Here is a 21,300-nt window from a genome sequence, read left to right on the forward strand (position 1 = left end):
CCCCCGACGTACCCTACCGTGAGCTTCTAGAATGCGACTTTTCGTATTAACAAAATGTGCAATGGGTTGAGGCCCGTTATTCGCGAGGAGGTTTACTGTATGTGCACTAAGCGAAGCCAGACTCGACGGTTTGGCTGCACACCGGTAGCTTTAGGCTGAGAGCCAATAGGATTTCAGTGATATGTTTAAAGTGATCGACCAAATCTCGTACGTTCTCAATGCTACCGAATTTATGTCGTTCTAATCGACGAGTCCCATACTGTATTCTCCCAAAATATTTTTTTCTCTATGTAATGCGGAAGCATCGTAAACTTAATTTCTTTTTTTGAGTAGTACGACGCCTCGTGGTGCCCAACCTGCAGGGCGTCTGCAACATTGCTTAGCAGAAGTCGATTTCCACTTCTTACCACCGCTACTGGCCGTCTTCCAGCAGAAAAGCACTCTTGCTAGGAGACATCAGGGCACCCGGTGATGTCACCTACTCTTGGAGACTCCGATACTATGAAGTTTTTGCGGGTCCCTTCGGAGGTGGAAGCGCGTAATGTTCACTCACGACATTAATATGTATAATACGCATACGGGGTCGCTGAGCGAGGTTCATTTTTATTGGAAAATATTTTATTGTCAAGTGCGTAGTGACGCTCTGCGTTTTCTCTTTGTCTTTTGTGTCACTGTCTTGTGTTAGAGGGTCGTCAGGATAATCCGCCGTGTACGCAATGGGGAACGGGGTCGATGCTGACGACCTCGAGGCGTCAGGGGTAACTTGAGATTCCAGGACCTGTCGTGCTTTGAATGGAGCAGGTAGGGGCCGCTGTAAGGGGGTTGGAGGGTTTGTCGAGTGTTGTCGTGTCTTCGGAAGACGTGACTGCCTGTGGTACGATTTGGGTGAATAAAGAGTAAGATAATAGGAGTGGCTAGGGGTCGGTGCCCTTAAACCTCAACAGGGGAGCTCAGTGGTGTCCTGAAAACAAGATCGACAAAATGTAGCGGAAAACCTGCTTTAGTGGCGGCCCGGAGACCCAGAAGAACCAACGGCAATCGCTTGGCTCTAAGCGTCGGGCCCTCAGTGGCGCGAATGACACGTTACGGCGTGCGGTAGAGGCGTTCCGTGTCTCGTTGGCGTTAGGATAGTACGCTGTGTACAGGGGGTAGTGAGCATCAAGGAATCGGCAAACACCGACAAAGGGGTGGGGGATATGTTTATTACGAAACCAATGTGGATTGGCACCCACTGAAACCGACACCGACAAAGGGTGTGAACATGTAGTGAAGCCTATTGCTGTCACTTGGCGCTCTGCGGTGGAAGCGGCGCGTTTTTTGTTACGCTAGCCTACCAGATCAGTAGTTGAAGGCACGGAATTTTGGGGGGCCCTTCCTTTCGTCGGCAGTATGATAAAGGGGTACGCGAATGAAGACAGTGACGTGCATTCGGCTCTTTCATTACTACCTGGAGGTGCTACTGGAGCGAAGTATCCTTGCATCGTGGCAGTGCATGCATATTGTATGGAACTAATAATTTGTCCCGTTAAATAACGATGCTATAAATCCAGATGAAGCAGGTCGTCGCTGAAGAACTGAACGCAACTCGAGCAACTGCTACAGAATGTGTGCAATGTGTTGCAAAAAATAATAGGCTATTAACAATTCAGGGACCGTTATTAACTTAATGGAATAAGTTACACAGCTTTACCTCTGTTCTAGTTCTATAAAACATAGTCATTCCCTAGTCTCGAAGTAACGCCCTAAGTGTAGCTTCCCACATTGCCCTGCTCAGTGGGATGCGGCAGCCGAGCGAAGGTACTGTCGACTGCCAGCCAGTGGTACAGCTGTTTCAAAGCGCTGTAGTGTTTCAGAAGTGCAGCCACTTACAAACGCAGCTGAACTGCGCCTGCTGTTGTCTATTATACGACACTGCTTCTTTTCTATTGTATCATGGTTTTTGGTTTTCCCATCGTAATGAAAATGTTTTCCCGAACCATGTGCGCCGCAACACCCTTCCAACGATGGGAGGTGTTGTACATGCAGATGCGGTCAACCGTCGGTAAAAGCGAAAGCACTATACGTTAGTAATTATTCTGCAAGTTTCAAGAAATGTAAGAACTGACTGTAGAGACCTGTTTTCGAGGATGTTTTTCAGAACACCACAGCGTTCAAAGAGACACTGCTGACTTGCATAGAACGAGGCCTGACATTTCTGGAGATGATGTATCCAGTAAGTGCAATGTAGTTCCGACTGATTGCAGAGTATTTCTGAACTGCGTTCTGTTTGTGTACTCCTTTTAGTTTGTACGACTCGTACATGAAGATATATTTTTACAAAAGGTTGTGGATTCCTAATACCAACGAACGACTAGGCAAACAGCGTTTCCCCCCAACTTCGGCTATAGGCTAGAAATAATGTCGTAATTCTAGTGACAGATGCTGAGGGATACGTTGAACGTAAAACTGTTCTCGCGAGTGAATGAACTCGAGCAATACACAGGCTCAAACAACTTAGAGAATCGTCGTGTACCACTTGTTCAAGCAGTAGACTGTAATCAGCTTATACGTGGAAATGGAGATAAGATTGGACAACCCTTAGATGATAATGCTATTGACATTGTTCATACAGTCCAAAATACGAGCAGAGAGCATGGACCCAATATTATTGTCCGCTTCGTAACAAGATCAACAAGAAATGCTTTTCAGGTACAGGCTCGTAAAACACGGTTGACACTACATGACATTGACCTCAATGATTGCAAAAATGCGCCAATATATTTTAACGAACTCTTGTTCCCTGAAAACCAAAAGTTCTTATCCGAAGCGCTGAAACTCAAAAAGGAAAAAAAAGGCAGTTCTTGTGGACCGACCCATAGGAACTTTGACAGTCAAATCACTAAGATGAAAACTGTTACAAATCATACAGCGAAACAGTAAACTTGTTTCTTGAATATATGAATACCTTCACAACAGTCCAAAGTACTTCCAGAAGATTTCAAGAAGCTAACCCCCAATAACCATACATTTTCATTTTTTCACATAAATATCCGTAGTTTGAATACTCATTTTGAACAACTAGGTACAGTCGACCCCCGTTTATCCGGACGGTGCCGTTCCCGGCGAAATCGTCCGGATACCGGGGCATCCGGATAAATGAAACGACCGAGTAGAAACGTCCTACAGAGCAAGGTTTAATTAAAACACAGAAATCTAGTCAATGACAGCTGTTACATAGTAGTGTAGGCACTCGATTCCTTCAAACTTTTGCTAATTGCATAGAGTTGAGCCACGCTGTTGCGCTGCTCGAAGAATGTCAGTGCGGACGCAAAGTGTGAATGTCGGAGCATGTCGGAATGTCGGAAGCTTGTTTCTCACTGGCGTCATCGGCACCGTCTTGCTGCACATCATCGGAGGCAACAGCAGCAATCACACCGTCATCAGTCATAGCCGCACACGCGTCATCATCCTTATCATGAGTATATATAGTATTTCAAATAAATAAATAAATAAATCAACGTCAACGTAGTCAGAAACCGCAGCATCGTCTACGGCAGTCGCAGTGAGCCTCTGCATCAGGGATCGCAGCTCAGCTAGGGGAATGTCTTCATCGGCCAACGGGCCGTAAGCAGCAGGCCCTCGGGTTGGAGTTTTCCCCTCTAGAACCGGACAGTTGCTCGACATATTTCCAAATGACTCGACTGGTCAACGTGACCCAACGCACACAAATAGAAAAGGGGGTCATCGTGCACGGTTGTCTCCCCTACGGAGGAATGTAGGTCCCTGACGTGTGACGGGAATAACCCCAACACAGCAAAAAGGGTGACGAAACGGGGTCAGCGTCTCCTCTTACTCACGGTAGTCCGGATATCTGAAGCTGGATTGCAAGAATTTTCGACTTTCGTTCGCTGGAATTCTTGTCCGAGTCCGGAAGCTGAAGTCCGGATAAACGAGAACAAAATCCATGGAGGAAAATTCGTTCCCGTGCCTTTTGTCCGGATACCGCGGTATCCGGATAAATGAAGTCCGGATAAACGGGGGTCGACTGTAATTTGATGTCCACAGTTGATCACTGTTTCTCGATTATTGCTCTTTCTGAAACATAGTTGTCAGAAGATTTAGCTAAATTCCATCATATTCCAAACCACTCTGTTGAATTTTACCACAGACCGCTTTCAAGTCACAGTGGAGAAGCATTGTGCAGGGTGGGTGCTATAAAAGGTCAGTCACATTTTCGCGTGTGACGCTATATCAGCTTGAGCGACAGACTTGCACCAACACACTGTAAATAATTTGCGCCAGAGAAATGTACGAAAAAATCGTGGTTGCCATGCACTGCGTAGAAAAAATAAATAGGACCACGCAAAGTTTGATCTTCGTGCATTTTCTATGCGCTGTACCGATGGGTTGAGACGAAAGTTTGCGTGGTTGTAGCGATTTTGTTACACAGTGCTTTGTAACCACAATTTTTTGGTAGGTTTCTCTGGCATAAATTCTTTACTCTGAGGCTGCGGAAGTCTGTGCGTCAACGAGGTATCGGTCAAGGAAGCATCACGTCACGCACGAAAATGTGACTGGCCTTTTAGAGCATCCTCCCTGTATATGCAAAACAACATTCCGTATGTATTGAGACGTGACCTGTCCGTTCAAACTCATCTATGTGAATCACTGTTAGTAGAAATTGGTCCTGATTTGTCATTAAGATCACTTGTGTCTTCTCCGACTGCATGAGTGATCGTAGGGGTCATTCATCGCTCACCACTAGGTGACATCGACAACTGTCTTTCCAGCGTACATGCGATATTATTCTTGCTTAGCAAAAACAAAACTAATATTAGGTGATATTAATATTAACATTGCGACAGAAGATCTCTCAGTTCATGCACACAATTTCATAATATCCTTGCATCACACGGTATGTCACAATGGAGAATGACAATCACACTTTCATGTATGACCAGGAATACCTCTATTGACCTCATTATAACAAATTTTCACGAAGATTAGTTCACATCTGGAACCGTCTACTGTGATATTAGCAATCATTTTCCGGTATTCGTGTTGTCTAACGCAGAAATTATGACCATTAAATCACCTATTCACTATACCGTGTGTGATTAGGATAAATTAGAAAATAACCTGTTATCTGCAGCATGGACAGATGTGACCGAAAAAGAATCCGTAGATGCGTTTATTGATATCTTTCAGCAAGCTAAACAAACTTATTCATATCCGAAACACTTATCAAAGCGCTCTTTTAGGAAACAGCCACGGATCACGGCCGGACTGGTAAAATAAATTAAAATTAAAATTAACCATTGCAAAAAACTGTGTTTAGACAAAACACAACAAAACCCTTTGTTGAGAAAAGAGGAAAAAGGGGCTGATGGCGCGCGCCGGTGGCGCGACTTGAGATTCTGTTTGCATGTGGTTGTTGTTGTTAGTAAAACGTTTGTAGGCAGTTCGCCTCGTTCGCTCCTTCCCTTTCGTAACATTGGTGCCGAAACCCGGGTATAACCCGTTCTCGATATTTCGGAAGGACGACCGATTCCCTTTCAGACGTCGACCTGGTGTCGCCCCTCGTTGTTCCGGGACTGCTTCCTTCGTCAAACATGGAAACTGGACCGTGCATCATCGATTTACTGCTGCAACGGCGAGCCCCTGTCCGGGAGAGGATAAGGACACGAACATCCGAAATCATAGTTCTTCTCGCCGAGGCAACTGCTGTCAGGCTCCTGGAGTGTAAGGCAGCGCTGCTCAACCGCAACGACAAAGTTCTACGACACATAGACCGACAAATCTACGAGGTAATACGAACAATTGGAAAGAGAGGCGGAAGCATGCGATTCGCGCGATGAGCTGGTTGTCGTCACTCCGGGACGTGTCAACCGATCCTTGGGCCATTCGAAGGTTACATCAACGTTTGCTACTCCGTTTCCTATCGATATGGCGAACCGTTCGATGGAACCACCGCAGCCAGCCGCCAACGTCACAGACGTCACTCTGAAACCGTCAACTACTGCCTCTGTTCATTCCAGCGCACATCGACGACATCGTTCAACGTCGCGTTTTACCTGGACACCGCCCCATGCAGACTCGGAAGAACATAGCAGGAACGACTCTGACGAGCCAAAGGGCCGCTTCAAGTGCAGGAAGCATACATGCAAGATATTGTACTCCTGAACTCGTGCCACGGTCGGGACCTGATGACAAGCCTGTCGAGACCTCATATATTCGTCCTGCCCTGTCAACGGGTGAGGACTCTTTCATCTCAACGAGCACCTCGCCTAGCGTGAGCACTGCCAAGCACGACGCTGTTCCCGTCGAAGGCTGGAAGCAAGAGTTCCGTGTGCCGTTCGCTTCTTTCGGCCAGATCGGACTGTGCGACCTTCTCAAGAGTGGCAGCCTACGACATGCACGGCACGCAGTATCGACGGTTTCTCAGAAATCTGACATGAGGATCGTGCTTGCTAGCAGAGGCTTCAGAACGTGCGCCCAGACAGGGTATGTGAAAAGGTCTGCCTTTCCACAGTGGAATCCCCACAGATCGCTGGAGGACCCCAACCCTGGGAGCCCATCGGACCTCGGGGTTCGAGCTCCCGTGAATGAGTGCCGTGAGCGAGCAATTCAGTTTCCGAATGTGGCCAACAAGAACGGCTACGGCTCTATCCACACCGTCTTTCTCCCGAGGATTTCATGTCGTAGTGGCAGCTGCTGGAGCAGCCCGTGGACTGGACATCAAGGATTTTCCTTAGGTCGTCAGTTACGACACGCTTCAGAGCATTGACGGGCACGTCCAACCATGTCAGGTGTACAGGCATTTGCAGAACTTGGGCCGCTCGACGTCTTTCTACGATTCCTATGCTAGTGGCTCCACTGCGAGAGCGCTCATCAGGACGCTGACGCTGTGGAACTTCCAGCGCGCGGTCCCCAGTCGACACGTGAGTAGTAAAGGGCCGTTCAGAAACTACGGGGGGTCCAGTTAGAAACATGGACCCTCCGAGCCCTGCGCGTATTTTTCCCTGCGCGGCGCGTGTGCGGAGGGTTGTCCACGTGATTATTGGCGGGGGAGGGCTGCGTGCGCGCTTACCCTCTCACATTTTTCAGCCTGGGCAGACTTCTTTGGCCGACTTCACATATTTTTCCGATACAGCAAGTGAGCGGTTTACATGCAGAGACATGCAAAGAAGGGTCATACACAAAAAGGACAAGTGAAAATATATTTATTAATGCCATTCAAGTTGAGATATATTTATTAAAGCCAATAGTGCTGGGAATTGTGATGCCAATCAAGTGAAGGAGAAAAACCCAGCCAAAAAACCTTCACCACCTGTAACAGGGCGGTGCTTGGGTGGAGGGTTGCTGTGGTGGGCGGAGCGTGACCGGAGGACTGCGTGCGCGCTTACCATTCACCCTGGGCTGACTTCTTCCACCATTTTCATACTTGGGCCGACTTCCTTCCCGCGACAGGTGGGCGTCGCGTGGCCTGAGAGCTGTGTGCGCGTTTACCGTTCAGCCTGGGCCGCCGACTTTCGTCATTTTTCAGCCTGAGCCGACTTGAATCATATTTTTTTCCAGCTACAACAGGTGTGCAGTAGGCTGTTTACATGCAAAGGATATTCATACACAAAAGTACAAGTGAAAATATATTTATTAAAGTCATTAGGAATTATGTTATGGCTCTGCGTGAATGGGAAAAACTTAGCCAAAAAATCTGAAATAGAAGGAACACAATACACATAACAATAATTATTAAAGGTACGATACAATAGCATTGAATAGGTATCACAAATCAAACACAATACTTTTTATTAGTGGAAGTTTTCAATGAATCAGAAGTGATAGCGCATTTAAGATATTCTTAATCAATACGATTACAATCAAAATTTCAAGTGCTATTATAAAAAGTCTGAGATGTGAGAATCTGATAGGTGTAAGTAATTTCGAGCACAATAGCTAATATTCCAACATGACACAAATTTAATTTCTTATGAAGTGAATAGCACAAACATAAGGCAATAATTCGAATCAACACATAGCATTAATATAGAACCTAACCGACATGTAGCAAAATAGTAGCTACACCATATCAAAACGATCACCACATTCAATCAAAGAAGATATTCTTAATCAATATGATTATAAACAAAATTATAACTTGTAATATAAAAAGTCTAATGCTCCTATACGTGAGAACCATCTTTGCAATAGCGGGAAGTTCTGATAGTTGTATGTAATTAACTGTGAACACTGGAAGACTGGATACACTGATACACTGGAAGACTATGGGACACGAACACAAGACGAAATAAAATCTATACCACTACAAAGAAGATATTCCACTTCACCACACAGCACGCTCCTAGCCAACAAACAGAACAAAGAACGACACGAACACAAGAGGAAATAAAATCTATACCACTATATTGATTAATCAAAACAACATAGTAATCTATCATTCAGAAAATCAGAAGAAAAAATCAAACTCATCAGAAAATAGACATGTTAAAAATGAACTTCACCACATAGCACGCTCCCAGCCAACAAACAGAACACGAACCACACGAACACAAGAGGAAATAAAATCTATACCACTACAAAGAAGATATTCCACTTCACCACATAGCACACTCCTAGCCAACAAACAGAACAAAGAACGACGTGAACACAAGAGGAAATAAAATCTATGACAATACAAAGAAGTCCACTTCACCACATAGCACGCTCCTAGCCAACAAACATAACACGAACGACACGAACACAAGAGGAAATAAAATCTATACCACTACAGAGAAGATATTCCACTTCACCACATAGCACACTGCTAGCCAACAAACAGAACAAAGAACGACCTGAACACAAGAGGAAATAAAATCTATGACAATACAAAGAAGTCCACTTCACAACATAGCACGCTCCTAGCTAACAAACAGAACAAAGAACGACATGAACACAAGAGGAAATAAAATCTATTCCAATACAAAGAAGATATTCCACTTCACCACATAGCACGCTCCTAGCCAACAAACACAATAAAGAACGACACGAACACAAGAGGAAATAAAATCTATACCAATACAAAGAAGATATTCCACTTCACCACATAGCACACTCCTAGCCAACAAAGAGAACAAAGAACGACACGAACACAAGAGGAAATAAAATCTATACCACTACATTGATTAATCAAAACACCATAGTAATCTATCATTCAGAAAATCAGAAGAAAAAATCAAACTCATCAGAAAATAGACTGAGACGTGAGACATGACTATCTTTGCAATAGTGTGAATATCTGTCATAACATTTCCAGCGCAATAGGGAATCTCAGTTTCATATTCCAACATTACTCAACTTTTAATTTCTTATTAAGTGAACAGCACAGACGTAAGGAAATAACGAGAGACAACACAATCAACAGCTACAATTAATAGAGAGCCAAAACCTGCGCACCATCCAACACATAGAGTAATAATAGCTAATCAATCTATCAAAGGCGAAATAGCACAGACTTAACGCTGAAGAACAGAGGAACACGCGGCGACACGTAAACAACAACAGAGGAAAATAATCAATCACTGAACCATCATAAAATCGACCAATATACAATTTTCATTCTAAGAAACACTACGAACCTTGATGGAGGTATCCAAGACGTAGAAAATATGCACTGTTTTCACTCTTTTCCTGAAAGCCAGGAGACTTTATGTCTCTATCTATGTGACCATAGCACCGCGCATGCTTTATCACTCAAAGGGTCAGGGGCTATATTACTTCGTCCAGCAAACGGGCCGCTCTACAGGTCAGATAAGAGAGTTCAAAGGCGATATATTTTATTGTGCAGCGCAAATAGACGTCGATGTCACTCGCTGGGGTCACTATCTTTTCGCATCCTTTCCCTGAAACGGAAATCTTTCGTCAAAGTGGTTGACAAGTCGGCTAAGTTTGTAGAGATGCGATATTGTTATTGAAGATGTAGAGAAAGTCCAAATTATTAATTCGTAGCAACGACTTAATTACATCAATTTTTGTAATATCTTGCAATAGAAATTTCTAATGAACCACACAGAAATATCAAATGTGAAATGCAACTCAGAGTTATGAGGCATTCCAATCTTAGAGATACTTACTTATGTCAATCGAGTGAACAATTGAAGCAAATGCAAGACAATAATTATTTCAGGTAGTAAGTTCACAACTCATAGAGTATCAGATGAGTGAATACTTGAAACAAAGTCAAAACAATAATTCTCACGACAGTTAGAGATTATAGCATTCTAAACCAGATAATAAAATTTTAATCAATAAAATAAACATAGATATGCTTTTAATTAAGTGTAGACGTGCACTTGAAAACAGAAGAGACAATTGCTCTACTTTGAAAAGATGGACAGACTTCGTCGACGTGGGTGACCCTTTCTTCGACTCTTAAGTAAATTTTCGTTCGAAAAATATTCGTAACTTTTAATATCCACGACATAAAGAATTCGCATTATGTTATAGTGTATACAGAAAATATCAATCCATTCGAATAACTTCTCTGACATCGTGAAAGAGTGCTCGTCAAAGTGAGCGACCTGAAGCTTGCGTATTGTGAAATTACACATTCTACAACACTGATCATAAATTAAATCGCAATACCTGTTCAAATTGTAATTAAACTCTTACTGATGTGCGGTAGTCACCACTTCTCCTGAATGTGAACCGATAAATTTTAGCAATTAAATCACAATCAAATATCTTCTACAGTATGTGTGAGTATATGCACAACTTTTTAATCTATATCTTTAGAAAAATGCAAGAAATAACGTGCAGTTTCGACTTTGAAAATTTAAAGAAGAAAATGATCTTTAGTGTGGAATTTGCGTTTTATAATCTTATGAGCTAAATACTTATAAAATTAAAGTATGGCCTTTCCATTTGTAGTGCCCGGATGCTATGACACTAAAATATTGTGATAGTTTTTCTGTATGGTTACGGGAAAAGTCGGGTATATTTTGTGAATTGGATCTACGTTTATGTGTGACCTGCACTGATCTGGTTATTATAATTAATATAACATATCTTCCATTGTGTTTATGCATAACACTCATCTTCATTGTACATTGGTTAAGCACTTCTGATGGCTGTTGTGTGATCCGCTTCTCCCAAAATCTGATTGCCACTTGAAAATTATTTCATATACGTTTGTATGCCGTGTGTTACGAAGACTACGTGATTAGAAACGTAGACTTGGCCTGTACGTCGTGCTCGTAAAATCTTTCGTTTGCATTGTGGCATCTGATAATATATTCGCTTTTCTCGAAGGCTTCGTATTATCTCCCAGGCACTGAACCCCAATGCGATTGTAAAAGTTGTCGCGAACGACCCGCCGCAATCAGTTATCTTGCCTTATTTCCCGTTTTGCCCTATCTTGGCCCCACTGCAAGCCTTGGACGGCTCCTTTTTCCTACTCAAACAATGGACAACTGCGTTGACAAAAATATTTATTTATTTGTTCCGCACTCCAATTGGGTTGCTTGTCACAGAGGCCTTTTCTTTATTTACTAAGTCTGGGATAGTGCAACTGATTGTGAAATATACATGCACTGTGGAATTTGATTCATGATAAGTTTTCACATGAGATTAGTGATCCTTTTTTGTAATCATGAACCGATGTATCATGTATCTAAATTTCAATGACCGATCCTTCTCCGGCAATTCTAGACATCGGGTGTTGAATTTGTACAGAGTGTAGTCGAGTAAAACCTATTTGGTGGTCAGGTCTCATTCCATATGAGAATTCTTACACAAATTGTGGAATATTCGTTTCCTTAGCGATCATCGTTCTCATGCTAAATGTAAAGTGTTTTTCATTGTGATGCAAAGAATTCATTATAATGATGACAAAGATTACAATTATTGTTTCACTTATACACTTGTTTATTTCGATAAAAACAGTCTATTTCAAACTCTGAAGTTTTCGTTTGTTGTCTTCATTGATGAATTCCGAAGACATTAAATAGTTTACTCTGATTATTGGGCGCTTGAATCCGGTGTTGATTAACGCAGGCGCTATGTTGTCGCCGTGTTTGTATTGCTTCAACAACTTGCACTTTGTCGCGATGAACTTGCACAGTCTCTTATTGATGTTTCCTTTTTTTGTATGAAGATTCTTGAATGGCGTACAAGAGAGTATTAGATGAAAATCGTCCGGTGGTTCACCGCAATTGATATGTTTGTTGAGTTTCAACAGGTGATAATACATCAGACCTTGCACGACAATATTGAACTTCTGTTGATTCGACATCGTTGCACAGACTGGTAGAAGAAAATAATTGCGTTGCCGTGGTAGTGGAATATATCACGTGATAAGATTTTATGTACTTTCCATCTCAGATATGTGTAATTTCAACAAATCCGTAATGAATCGTGCGATATAGACCGCTTGTATATGATAATTTGATCCTACTGCTTTCTTGATGTACGCAATGCCCATTGCAATGATTACAATTACATCTGGTCTAGTGTATTTCAATTCTTCGTTGGCAAACCTCAAAAACTCCGCCATCAATCCCAATGGCCCTTCCGACGTTGATGTGCAGATATTTTTATAAGTATTGTAGATTCGGCATATAAATTCTTGCACCTTCAGTTCTGTAGTTTGTACCATATCTCCGAATACGACCATGTCTAGGACGTATTGAAATGCAGCGATAATGAAATCGTTTGCGGCTCCTCCTTTTCGAAGCAGCTTTTTATCACATCTTCCCATGACTTATGGTATCGAGTACAAAATCTGTCCATCTTTTCAAAGTAGAGCAATTGTCTCTTCTGTTTTCAAGTGCACGTCTACACTTAATTAAAAGCGTATCTATGTTTATTTTATTGATTAAAATTTTATTATCTGGTTTAGAATGCTATAATCTCCAACTGTCGTGAGAATTATTGTTTTGACTTTGTTTCAAGTATTCACTCGTCTGATACTCTATGAGTTGTGAACTTACTGCCTGAAATAATTATTGTCTTGCATTTGCTTCAATTGTTCACTCGATTGACATAAGTAAGTATCTCTAAGATTGGAATGCCTCATAACTCTGAGTTGCATTTCACATTTGATATTTCTGTGTGGTCCATTAAAAATTTCTATTGCAAGATATTACAAAAATTTATGTAATTAAATCGTTGCTACCAAATAATAATTTGGACTTTCTCTACATCTTCAATAACAATATCGCATCTCTACAAACTTAGCCGACTTGTCAACCACTTTGACGAAAGATTTCCGTTTCAGGGAAAGGATGCAAAAAGATAGTGACCCCAGCGAGTGATGTCGACATCTATTTGTGCTGCACAATAAAATATATCGCCTTTGAACTCCCTTATCTGACCTCTAGAGCGTCCCGTTTGCTGGACGAAGTAATATAGCCCCTGACCCTTTGAGTGATAAAGCATGCGCGGTGCTATGGTCACATAGATAGAGACATAAAGTCTCCTGGCTTTGAGGAAAAGAGTGAAAACAGTGCATAGTTTCGTAGTGTTTGTTACAATGAAAATTGTATATTGATCGATTTTATGATGGTTCAGTGATTGATTATTTTCCTCTGTCGTTGTTTACGTGTCGCCGCGTGTTCCTCTGTTCTTCAGCGTTAAGTCTGTGCTATTTCGCCTTTGATGGATTGATTACCTATTATTTCTCTATGTGTCGGATGGTGCGCAGGTTTTGGCTCTCTATTAATTGTAGCTGTTGATTGTGTTGTTTCTCGTTATTTCCTTACGTCTATGCTGTTCACTTAATAAGAAAGTAAGCAAGTAAGTAAGTAAGTTGAGTAATGTTGGAATATGAAACTGAGATTCCCTATTGCGCTCGAAATGTTATGACAGATATTCACGCTATTGCAAAGATGGTTCTCACGTCTCAGTCTATTTTCTGATGAGTTTGATTTTTTCTTCTGATTTTCTGAATGATAGATTACTATGTTGTTTTGAATAATCAATGTAGTGGTATAGATTTTATTTCCTCTTGTGTTTGTGTCGTTCTTTGTTCTGTTTGTTGGCTAGGAGTGTGCTATGTGGTGAAGTGCAATATCTTGTTTGTATTGGTATAGCTTTTATTTCCTCTTGTGTTCGTGTCGTTCTTTATTGTGTTTGTTGGCTAGGAGCGTGCTATGTGGTGAAGTGGAATATCTTCTTTGTATTGGAATAGATTTTATTTCCTCTTGTGTCCATGTCGTTCTTTGTTCTGTTTGTTAGCAAGGAGCGTGCTATGTGGTGAAGTGGACTTCTTTGTATTGTCATAGATTTTATTTCCTCTTGTGTTCACGTCGTTCTTTGTTCTGTTTGTTGGCTAGGAGTGTGCTATGTGGTGAAGTGGAATATCTTCTTTGTAGTGGTATAGATTTTATTTCCTCTTGTGTTCGTGTCGTTTGTGTTCTGTTTGTTGGCTAGGAGCGTGCTATGTGGTGAAGTGGACTTCTTTGTATTGTCATAGATTTTATTTCTCTTGTGTTCACGTCGTTCTTTGTTCTGTTTGTTGGCTAGGAGTGTGCTATGTGGTGAAGTGGAATATCTTCTTTGTAGTGGTATAGATTTTATTTCCTCTTGTGTTCGTGTCGTTCGTGTTCTGTTTGTTGGCTAGGAGCGTGCTATGTGGTGAAGTTCATTTTTAACATGTCTATTTTCTGATGAGTTTGATTTTTTCTTCTGATTTTCTGAATTATAGATTACTATGTTGTTTTGATTAATCAATGTAGTGGTATAGATTTTATTTCCTCTTGTGTTCGTGTCGTTCTTTGTTCTGTTTGTTGGCTAGGAGCGTGCTGTGTGGTGAAGTGGAATATCTTCTTTCTAGTGGTATAGATATTATTTCGTCTTGTGTTCGTGTCCCATAGTCTTCCAGTGTCTCTGCTGTTCACAGTTAATTACATACAACTATCAGAACTTCCCGCTATTGCAAAGATGGTTCTCACGTATAGGAATATTAGACTTTTTATAATACAAGTTATAATTTTGTTTCCAATCATATTGATTAAGAATATCTTCTTTGATTGAATGTGGTGGGCGTTTTGATATGGTGCAGCTGTTATTTCCCTACATGTCGGTTAGGTTCTATATTAATGCTATGTGCTGATTCGAATTATTGCCTTATGTCTGTGCTATTCACTTCATAAGAAATTAAATTTGTGTCATGTTGGAATATTAGCTATTGTGCTCGAAATTACTTACACCTATCAGATTCTCACATCTCAGACTTTTTATAATGACACTTGAAATTTTGATTGTAATCGTATTGATTAAGAATATCTTAAGTGCGCTATCACTTCTGATTCATTGAAAACTTCCACTAATAAAAAGTATTGTGTTTTATTTGTGATACCTATTCAATGCTATTGTATCGTACCTTTAATAATTATTGTTATGTGTATTGTGTTCCTTCTATTTCAGATTTTTTGGCTAAGTTTTTCCCATTCGCGCAGAGTCATAACATAATTCCTAATGACTTTAATAAATATATTTTCACTTGTACTTTTGTGTATGAATTACCTTTGCATGTAAACAGCCTACTGCTACTGCACACCTGTTGTAGCTGGAAAAAAATATGATTCAAGTCGGTTCAGACTGAAAAATGGCGAAAGTCGGCAGCCCAGGCTGAAAAATGACGAAAGTCGGCGGCCCAGGCTAAACGGTAAACGCGCACACAGCCCTCCGGCCACGCGACGCCCACCTGTCGCGGGAAGGAAGTCGGCCCAAGTATGAAAATGGTGGAAGAAGTCAGCCCAGGGTGAATGGTAAGCGCGCACGCAGCCCTCAGGTCACGCTCCGCCCACCACAGCAACCCTCCACCCGAGCACCACCCTGTTACAGGTGGTGAAGGTTTTTCGGCTGGGTTTTTCTCCTTCACTTGATTGGCATCACAATTCCCAGCACTATTGGCTTTAATAAATATATCTCAATTTGAATGGCATTAATAAATATATTTTCACTTGTCCTTTTTGTGTATGACCCTTCTTTGCATGTCTCTGCATGTAAACCGCTCACCTGCTGTATCGGAAAAATATGTGAAGTCGGCCAAAGAAGTCTGCCTAGGCTGAAAAATGTGAGAGGGTAAGCGCGCACGCAGCCCTCCCCCGCCGATAATCACGTGGACAACCCTCCGCACACGCGCCGCGCAGGGAAAAATACGCGCAGGGCTCAGAGGGTCCATGTTTCTAACTGGACCCCCCGTAGTTTCTGAACGGCCCTTTACTACTCACGTGGAAGCACGAAGCGAAGTATGATGGGACTGGTGGCGTCGGACGCCTCTCACCTGAACAATATGGCGTTATGAAAGGCAACTCAACGGAAACAGCTTTGTTTGACACTGCAGAAAATATTGAACAGAACATTGAATAGGAATTATTGACCATGTGAATTTTTATAGATGCAATTACCAAAGCATTTGATTTAATGGACCGTAATCCACTCCTTGACATATTATCAAAATACGGGGTACGTGGCACGACACTCGCTCTAATCAGAAGTTATCTATCAAATAGACACCAATACGTTTCCATTGAACAGACTAACTCGAACGTAAGAAGCGTACAATTAGGGGTCCCACAAGGTTCTATATTAGGACCCTTCTTTTTTTAGCTTTCATGAATGACCTGCCGCGTCACCTCACGTGCAAAACAGTATCATTTGAAGATGACACTACATTATTCATCTCCGGAAATTATGTTAATGAGTTATGCACAAATGTAAATGATGTTACAGCTATCATCATGGTTAGTAAGAAATAAACTAATTGCTAACTTTAGTAAGGATAAACTACATCATTTTTCACTCGAAAGAACAAAAGGCTCAAAACTGAAAACATTAAAGAAACAAGGGAAAGGGTGCAGGCTATCTGGTATAGATCCATGAAGAAGACCGAGAGACACGGACACAGAGAATGGGAATCTCTCTCTGAGAATCTACGTGTGTCGTTTTCTGTGTCCGTCTTCTTCATGGAACTGAAAACATGCACATAAAGTTCTTCGACACCACTGTACAGCAAATAAGGATCCGACGATCGACGATTCGACGGTCATAGGATCGGCGTCCTAGCTTCACACGTTCGCGAGATAGTCTGCCTGCACCCAAGAATAATTACGTCTCTCTCGCACGCCCCTCCACACCAAGAGTTTAGATCAGCCATCCGCAATGTCCTTGTTAGCAAGCAGTTTACATGGGTAAGCTATCAAAGTTTAGCGGGTTGGTTTCTATCGGATTATTACTCACAGAGTTATCCCCTGATCAAATTCGGCATAATTTGGTTGCATGGTAAATTGTGACCTGGCTGCTAAACTGCACTTACACACGTATTCAAGTCAAAAAATACTTCCAGACATAGACCCCTCAACACAATGAAGCTTCGTTTCATTAGTGACGTACTTCATTGAATGCAGTAATCGGACACAATGACACGAACGCATCGGTTCGAAACATATACCATGAGGGATACAACGTACGTCCAGTGCAGGTCCCTGGTGCAGGTCCAGTGCAGGTTCTGGTTCCGCGTTCTCTAATGTAGGTCTTACTACGGTGGTGTAGGCGGTAAGTTAGACGTTAGCAGGTGCTTGACGTTTATTAAGAAGAAACACAAAAGAGATATTAGGCTTATTGAAGATGACACCTGGTATTTACGTGATTAGCTAGGGGTGAGGTTAAGCCAGAGGTACTTATATAATAGCGAAATGGAGAGGATATGACTAGCGAGAGTGTATGCAACTGTTATGGATATAACGTGTAGAAAAAGGTCATAGTCAACTCCGTCATCTGCTCCCGGGGAAAGGAGTTGTCGTGAAAGATGGTGGTGGGACGACGCGAGTCCGGTTCGTGGAGTGAACCAAGTGTGAGCATCAACAGTGAGCATCAACTGTTTACTATATACACATTAAAAAACAAGACTTTCGTGCAGTAGGCTTCACTTCTTCAGGTTTGAGGACCTGTTACGAGTGGTGAAGGATATATATAAAAAAACAAGTCACATGGTACAAGAGAAAAGGGTGAGGGCGAAGAGAAATACAAACAAATGCAATACAAATATAAAATATATAATATAAATATAAAATATATATCATATTTGTATTGCATTTGTTTGTATTTGTACATACATTCCACCGTAACCGTAACCCTCGTAAAGTATCCATGACATGACTTCAGAACACACGACGTCAGTTTCATTCGCCTATTCGTAGTCCAAACCGGCGAAGTTTTTTATTGGACCGAAAACCGTTAAGTAAAATTTTCGCTTTTCCCCCTGAGCGAAAAAAACAAAAAAACGAAAAAACGGATACGGTTTCGATTCCGTTCCTGTTCGCACCAAAATAGCGTTGTCTTTTTCGATTTCCGGTTCGTTCCAACACCCTGTAAATGACTTCGTGCTATGGCTTATGTAGGTTTCTTGAATGACGTCACAGTTGAGTATGGGCTCGCCACCTGGCGATTGTCGTTTTGAGTCATGCAAATTTCTGGGAAGGTCACGTGTGGGGTCCTTGTCCTGTGGTTTACATAATCTGGGGTATTGTGTTGAGATGGTTCGCGTTCCAAGGTATAATGGAAATGCCGGCTTTGTTGTAATCTGAAAAAAAAAAGGTAACACCAAGTGAACTATACAATTGAGGAGAGGGGTCATTGCTTTTTCTATATGGTGTTGATGCTACAAATAGTAAAGAGGATGCCTGGATCTTCATTTATCAGAGATTTAAACTTGTATATCAGAAATGACTCGAGTTGTTCCCTTGATCGGTCGGACTGAAATCCAGACTCAAGAATAAAAATTGATACATCAGCTTTTGAGTGTTCAGGTTGATTGAAGTGACGCGAAACTGGGAGGTTGGGCTTTTTAGTTACATCAGACCTGTGGTTGTTGAACCGAATTATGGATGACGTTTTTGTGTGGCCGATATATTGCGAATTGCAAGTGTTACACTGAAGGAGGTAGATGATATTGGAGGAATTGCAATCCAAGTTGCCAAGTACATTTGTCTTAAAGTGTGAATTGGTACTTTGAACTGTTTGGCATGTTTGCATTAATCTGCAGATCTGACACCTCCTTCCGTTGCAGGGGTGGCATCCTGAACTTTCATCGGTTTGTTGATCTTAGCTCTTATTAGCCTGTCTTGTAAATTGCAACTAATGCGGTAGGTGACGCGTGGTGGATTAGGGAATATTGACTGCATGCGTTCGGATTGGGTGAGAGAATGGAGTGATCACTACAACAACAGTGACCCCTGCAATTGAAGGAGGTGTCAGATCTTAAATTAATGCATGCCATCTGTCGTTTTCGTTTCTGTTACCGGCTTAATTGTTACTTCACTATGACTACTTACCTTGACAATGCCTACAGCTTTGTGCGTATTTTGACCGAGAGCTATGGCATCCGTGTGCTATGATTTCGGCATACGTGGAGGCATCTGTTACGATAGTAATTTTATGTTTGAGAAGGTCAGGATTAGTACTCTTCACACATACACACATGCATGCACATACACATGCCTAATCACGTAATACATACACATGCCTAATCACGTACTACATACACATGCCAGTATGTGTACCACGTACACATACTCACGAACAGCGAGTTCCGGAGACAACATCTTTAGGATACCAACTGTTGCCGCGGTTGTCCTGCTAATTCGAGCAAGCTGGACGATTGGACTAATTGCTAATTTACTATACGACACCCTTTCAATTGTTGAGATGTGCAAAATAAAAAAAATGAAAAGTTTAAACTGCACCGGAATGATTTCGCAACTGATGCACCCTACGGTTGCCATATCGTCAGCAAGGTACATCTTTCCAAATTTCCGACTCAGATGAAACGCAACTCGTTGTATATTGCACCCATACTTGAGCTGCGCAGAGAGACCAACCGTTGTCACATTCTGCATGCAGAGGGGGATTCCACAAGGGATGGCAAGACGTTCCCTTTGTTTTATTATGTTTTCCTGCTTTCCTCGTCGCGTAGGAAGACCCGCACTTTCTCTGCACCCAGTACTTCGCAGCTTTCGGCACAATTACCTCTGAAGTGCACATGCTAATGCATTATTTCAACACGAGACTCCACCGCTGAGGTTGATATGCTGTCTCCTTAGGCCAACTGCCATGCTGCCCTTCGCAAGACGTGGCATGCCTCTAGATACCTTGCACCGGCGTATCAGCAAAATCGCGACGCAGACAAGCACAACAAATAAAACAGCCATACAGACGGTTTTTGTCCTACTTCGTGGTGTGTCCACGCCCTCAGTTGGTGCGTTAACGATTTTGCCAAGTCACCACGGCGAGCCGATCCTGTCCCTCACCCCACCGTGCGTCTACATAGCATTTCCTTCCAAAATTTGAGGATTTCCTCACTTCTCCCGCACTCGGTGTAACAACATGTTGTTCGAAACCATCACAGGTGCGATTGGTAGCCGCTTCCTACTTTATCCTATCCAGTGGGCGAAGACGGTTCAGCTATAGGAATTGATATGCAGATTCCCCCGCAGCATCCACATCTCAACCCGGGACACCAACCACGAGTCCCGTTGGTAGGGCCAGTGAACATTGCGTGAACGCAGAGCAAGACGAGTGCCAGCCTTGTTTCTAGCAACTGCCGCGCATCCAGATGTGCCTCGTGCACGGGCAACGTCCGACGGCAAAGAATCCCGGCCTCCGGAAAATATACTATAAAATGTTTTGGGATTTTCTTTCGAGCATGGGACTTTGGCGCTTTCCCCGCTACCTGAAGGGGAAGCAACATCACCGTGAGAAATCTGGAAATGTTATGACAAGACGCAACGTGATGCAACCGTAGAGCAGCTTCGTGCACTTTATACACAACCCCATGCGATGCCATATATGGGCCAAAATTATATCTAGACAGTTGGTGTCAAATGAATAGATGCACTGTACATTGAGGAGCAACGTGACATTTCAGGTTCTTCATAAAATCCTTGCACGGAAAATCGTATCGATGCACGGTGTTCCAAAGTGTGCAATCAAACACACAGCAATTTCCAAAGCAATTTCCTTATCACAGGGTGTTTCTCTGTCTCAGCGGTCACTCAAAGTTGTCATTTCCGACACTGCTTACTCCTGAAGCTTTCTACCTGCGATTGCACAAGACGTAGTACAAAGAGCACAGCTCGATGTAACACGTGGGCAACAAATTGCAGAGCAACGTTCGTCTGACGAGAATAGCATCGAATGACTCCAGGATCACATGAGAAGGATATACAGGGTGTCCCAGAAAACGTGTCATTAAATTGTAATAAAAAAAAACTACGCCACCTAGAATCATGCGGTCAACGGCATTTGTCCTTACTAGGTTTT

General features: G+C 42.4%; 1 long non-coding RNA gene across 1 annotated transcript in view; it reads left to right on the top strand.

Annotated features, from left to right (window-relative positions):
- Positions 1–21,300, top strand: part of LOC135370718 (uncharacterized) — a 38,362-nt gene that overhangs the window by 5,292 nt on the left and 11,770 nt on the right. The window contains exon 3 of the long non-coding RNA XR_010415437.1: positions 2,138–2,212. This is a non-coding gene — a long non-coding RNA (uncharacterized LOC135370718). The remainder of the gene's footprint in view (positions 1–2,137; positions 2,213–21,300) is intronic.

This window comes from Ornithodoros turicata, chromosome 1 (genome assembly GCF_037126465.1).
Source record: "Ornithodoros turicata isolate Travis chromosome 1, ASM3712646v1, whole genome shotgun sequence".
NCBI classification, from domain to species: domain Eukaryota; kingdom Metazoa; phylum Arthropoda; class Arachnida; order Ixodida; family Argasidae; genus Ornithodoros; species Ornithodoros turicata.